The following is a 5,487-nucleotide window of genomic DNA, read 5'->3' as shown; positions in this document are numbered from 1 at the left end:
AGAACGCTTTTCCTCTACTTTTATTTTAATTTAATTTTTGTATTAAGATTTTTTAAATCACACTTTATTTTTATTTATTTGTTTGGCTGCCCTGTGTGGCTTGTGGGACCTTATTGATAGCTCTCCAACCAGGGATCGAACCCGGGCCCTCAGCAGTGAGAGGGGGGAGTCCTGACCACTGGACTGCCAGGGAATTCCCTTAATTGATTTTTTTATTGAAGTATAGTTGATTTACAATGTTATATTAGTTTCAGGTATACAGAAGAGTGCCATATATATACATATATATATTCCTTTCCAGATTCTTTTCCCATATAGGTTATTACAGAATATTGAGAATAGTCCCCTGTGCTATACAGCAGGTCCTTGTTGTTTATCTTTCTTATATTTAGCAGTGTGTGTCTGTTACTCCCAAAATCCTAATTAGGAATCCTATCCCTCCCCCTTATCTTTCCTCTTTGGTAACCATAAGTCCTCTACTTTTAGGTACCATATCTTTTACTAATTTTTAGTAGTTTCACCTGTGGGTAGTGAAGCCTGGTGCCCAGCCCAGCTGTGTAAATGTCCCTGTCCATGTGGGGGTGGTACACAGAAGGCCCCCAGACTTCCCTGCTGTCCCTCCCTCCCTGCTTTTCCCCCGGTAGCTCCTGGACCAGCCTGTATTAATCAGGAGCATCTCCAGGTACCATCTAGTTGCTATGGCAACTCAGGCTGGTCCAGGCTTGGCAATGGGGGTCAACCCCCACCCCCTCAAGTGTGGTTTCAGTTTGGATTCGGGGAAGTAGACACACGCGATACCTGGTACTTCAGGGAAGTTCTATTCTGATTACATTAACAGTAAGGTTTTTTTGTGGCCTCAGGCTTAATGCCGCTTCTTTTCTTCTATTTGCTTTTCCCTCATTGTCATCTCTTTGCACCGTCTATTCGTGGAACCTGGCTGCTTCTAGGGGAAGCAAACCCCACACGCTTTGCCATTTTCTCTGCACTGTGGTTGGACAAACAGAGAGAGGGAACAGCACACCTCGTCACGGGCCCCCGCAGGTGCCAGGGAAGGACACCTGGCTGGAAGCGCCCGTTGGCCGGGGATGTGTTTGTTTCTTGTGTGTACACACAGGACAGGTGGGGCTCTGTTGTTAAAAGCACCTGTGAGGGCTCTGCAGAGCACTCTGGATGGTGTTTGCTTGAGCAGCTGTTCCCCGCCCTCCCCCAGCTTCCAGGCTCCGCCCACCTGCCACAATAGCCACCTGAGAGCCAATGTTGACCAAGCGCTTTCCATGGCCTGGTGCTGTGCTCAGGGAGCTGCCTTCCCACGGGTTAACCCACTGACCCCTCACAACGGCTCTCTGTACTACTTATGATTATCCCCACCTCGTGCAGGAGAAGACAGAGACTCAGAGGATTAAGTAATGCTGGGGACCACACAGCTAGTTGATTGCGTGCTGGGGTTGGACCAGGCTCTGGAATAAGCCTTCTTTCCCACCACGCTTCATCCCTTCCTTACTTAGGAGAAGTCCTGGAGCCCCGGCAGCAGTTTTCTAGGTGCTTGATGATGTTTTCTTGGGTAGACGCAGCGCTAAGACCATTCATTCAGGTAAGAAATATTTAAGGTGTCAGGGACCCAATGGCAAACGATACAGGTCAAGATCCTTGTACGTACGGCACAAACATCCTGAGATAAAGCCCCACGAGGAAGACCTCATTGGAAGCTGTGATGGGGAGTGCCTGCATCTGACCATAGCCTGAATGATGAGAGGAAGCTGAACCATCAGAGATGATGAGTTGGTCTTCTTAGGAGAGGCTGGGAGAGCTCTCATTTCTTTGAAGCCTTTAAGCTGAGCAAGAGGAAATAGTCAGGAGGGAGATTAGCCTCTATTCCCACACCTGGTTCTTTGCACCCATCTCCTTACACCTCTGGGTGTTGAGGTGACTCTTGCAATATTTGTGCCTGAGATTTAGGCTGCTAATTCTACTTCATTCATGCTGGCCTTCCAGTGGGTTTACTTTTCTTGGACAGACACTGGGAGGCTAGTGGTGGGGGCTGATAGGTGGAAAAAATCAGACTGAGGTTAAAAATATGCTGTTGGGTGAGCTATGGATCTGAAAGCCATGGGTCATCTCACTCCTAGAAGAACCAAGGTCCTGAGTGATTTGCCCTGTCACCTCCCCGCCCTCATCTCCTCTACTCTCCTCCTCACTCACAGCTACCCAGGCCCCTTCGTTTTTCCTTGAGCAAGTCACATACAGCCATGCCTCAGGACCTTTGCATGTTCTGTTCTCTCTGCCTGGAACACTCTTCTCTCAGATACCCAGCAGAACTACTGCATCATCCCCTTCAGACTTTGGCTCAGATGTCACCTCCTCAGTGAGGCCATCTCTGACCCCCTATTTAATACAATAACCAGCCCACCCATCACTTCCTGTCATCCTCTGCAGTGAGCGGAATTGCATCTCCTGCCCCCAAATTCATATGTTGAAGTTCTAACCCACAGTAGCATGTGACTGTATTTGGAGAGAGGGTCTTTTAAAGACATAATTAAGGTTCCTCTTCTCTGCCTACACTCCTGCCAGGTCTCCCTGTGAGTCTATCACATCCTGCCTGGGTCTGGCCAGCTTGGGATGCCCTGTGGACCCCGGGGGCTGTAGGGTCCATGGGAGCCCAGTGGGATGAGTCTGTCTGCCCCTGGGCCTGGCTGCTCCTGCTGGCAGCAGGCGCAGATCGAGAGCTCAAGGATGCTGGTGTCCAGTTTCCCTTGACCTTGAGGACCCGGGAAGGTCATTTGCACCATGGCTATGGCTAGTGTCAGATTGCCCAGCAGTGTTTAAAGAAAGTCAGATGCCTGGATTGAACTCTGCAGAGACACCTTCACACGAACACTGTGCTTCCTGGAATCAATACTTTTGTTTTTCTAGTACCACGTTAAATGCGTCACATTATAAAACATTTTTGTTTTTTTGGCCGCACTGCACAGCTTGCAGGATCTTAGTTCCCCGAACAGGGATTGAACCGGTTGCAGTGGAAGCACAGAGTCCTGATCACTGGACTGCCAGGGAATTCCCATAAAACACTTTTGTGTAACATTGTCTCACTGAGACTCCCAAGGCTTTTAATATCTCCAGAATATATTTTCCAATTTTCCATAAGACTCAAAAGTCATATAAGCTCTAGGAAATCCACTAAAAAGACTCTTCAAAAAGTAGAAGATGGAGGAGACTCTGATGAAGAGAGTGACCATAATGAGTGAGCAGGAAGAGAAGCCTGAGGACGACCCCACTGGGGTCAAAGATTATAAAGACCTGAACAAAAGTAGCTCGGTCTTTTTGGTGTGATGTTATTCAGAAGCTAGGCCTAGATATCAGAAGAAATAAAGTAAACCCCACAAAGGTGAACTCAGGCTAAATGGGGGAAAATTATGGAAGAAAAGCAGCAGGGTGAAAGTGGGAGATAGGTTGGATCTTCTAATGGGAGAGGATAAAGAAGCAGAAACAGAGACGGTGATGCAGATTCTCCTGAAAAAAAAAAAAGTGTTTAAAGAGAAGACTGGCAGTGAGAAATACAGAGTAGTGTTCCGACAGTGGAAGAAATTGAAATTGCCTAAAAAGAGTATGCTCAAATAAATGGATTCCTTTTCAGCAATAAACCTGCTTTTTAGTGGTGGGGGAAGGGGTCAGGTTAAAGAGAGGACTTTTTAAAAAAAAATAAAGTTCTCCTACCATTTGGGGAAAAAAAGAAAAAAAAAAGAGGTAATTAAGGTAAAATGAAGAGGAAATTAGGACACAGACACACCCAGAGGGGAGACCATGTGAAGACACAGGGAGAAGCCAGCCATCTATAAGCCAAGGAGAGGCCTCAGAAGAAACCAACCCTGCTAACACATTGATCTCAGATTTGCAGCCTTCAGAATTGTGAGGAAATAAATTTCTGTTGTTTAAGCCACCCTGCATGTGGTACTTTGTTATGGCAACTCCAGCAAATGAATATACCTTTCCTGCTTAATTGCCCTCCACTGCGCTTTTCAACTCCTAATCCCCACACGATGTACTTATTTTGTTCAGCGTCTACCTCACCCTCTAGAACCTCCATGCCACGAAGAGGGAAACATTCGCATGTCTCATTTACACTGTGTCCCCAGCACCCAGTGCAAGGCCTGCACACAGTGGCTGCTCGCTCAGCGTTTGTTGAGTGAATAAGTGAATGAAATGGAGACAAAGATCTTTTCCGGGCTCTCAGTCCCTCTGGGGCTGAATATCCACCTGATATATTCATGAGAGGCAAGAACTCTGTCCCTTTTCTCTTTTTAAAGAACCAGCCAAGGTGGCAAAGAGCGGGCTCACTCACAGATGGCCATACCCTGTGTGGATTCTTAAAACGACCTTTGAACTCGCCCTTTTAGTTTTCTAAATGACACTCTGGGGCTCACAGGACCCAGGGACCAGCCGAGAGTGAACAAGCAGGCTCTTGATGACCCATTTTGCCGAGGGCAGCACTGAGATGCTGAGAAATACGGGGTCCCACCCTCCGTGGCGGGCGCCTGGGAGGTGGACCGAGTGCTCTGCGACACAGCCTCGTGGTCTTTTGCTCCATGGTGCTGCCTCTGTTGCTGGGCAGCTCCTAAGAACTGGCTTCCCAGACCCGAGTTGCCAAGGAAATACTAAATCCCGTTGGGCCGGGCCTGGGGTGTATTTTGACTTCCTGTAAAGGAGGCCAGCCCCCTGTGCGGTCCTCCGACCTCCCTTCTCTTCCTCCCTGTGTTTGCTCTCTGCATCCCCCTTACCTTCGCTCTTTCTCGCTCTCTTCTCTCTCCTCCTCTAGTTTCATCCCGGGCTGGAGGCAGAAGACCCTGGGATTTCTGCGTGAGGCCCATGGATGTCGAAGTCCTCCCGGGTCCTGGACCCCATGTTCTCGCCCCGCAGTTATGATGCCCTGCACGACCGCGGCTTGGGCCCTGCAGGTACGGACGGCGCCCCCGCGGGCACAGTCAGCATCCCTCAGGACTCGCGGACCCACCTGATGAGCGGCGGCTGCAAGGGCCCTCCCCTGAAGCGGCGGGGCGGCGTGGTGGACCACCGGGATGTCATCTTGGCCCACCAGGCACACAAAATCCACAGCACCCCCCAGGCCAGGAGGAAAGAATGGGAGTGAGTATGCACGGGGTGGACAGCCAGCCCCAGCCCGGGACAGGGACCCGGCTTGGGGAGCAGTAAACGGGGTCTCTTGGGGTCAGGTAACGCTTGTTTCTGACAAGCTTCTGCGGCGGGGTGGCGGAGGTGGGGGTTGGCGTGCGGGGGCGGATTCAGACGGCTGGGCTGGTTGCTGAAATCTCAAATCTCAAATTCCTTCCCAGCCTGTTGATCCATACCCGCCGCCTGGAGTCCCTTCTGTGAACCCCTGGGGCACCCACGGGGCAGCAACAAAGGGGTTAATTATGGGCGTGGCGGGGCGTGCTCGCAGGACTCTGCTCCGGGGTTCCGTGAGTGTCCACTCAGAGG

At 50.2% G+C, this 5,487-nt stretch overlaps 1 pseudogene; it reads left to right on the top strand.

The window, feature by feature from the left end:
• Nucleotides 1–2,784: 2,784 nt before the first annotated feature.
• LOC113608997 (uncharacterized protein C6orf203-like) lies at nt 2,785–3,745 on the top strand (annotated as a pseudogene).
• The last annotated feature ends 1,742 nt before the right edge of the window (nt 3,746–5,487 follow it).

This window comes from Aethalodelphis obliquidens, unplaced genomic scaffold, assembly GCF_003676395.1.
Source record: "Aethalodelphis obliquidens isolate GAN/ISIS:26980383/991018 unplaced genomic scaffold, ASM367639v1 scaffold53, whole genome shotgun sequence".
NCBI lineage: Eukaryota > Metazoa > Chordata > Mammalia > Artiodactyla > Delphinidae > Aethalodelphis > Aethalodelphis obliquidens.
Note: the sequence above shows the minus strand (reverse complement) of the source record. Positions and strands in the feature narration are given on the sequence as shown.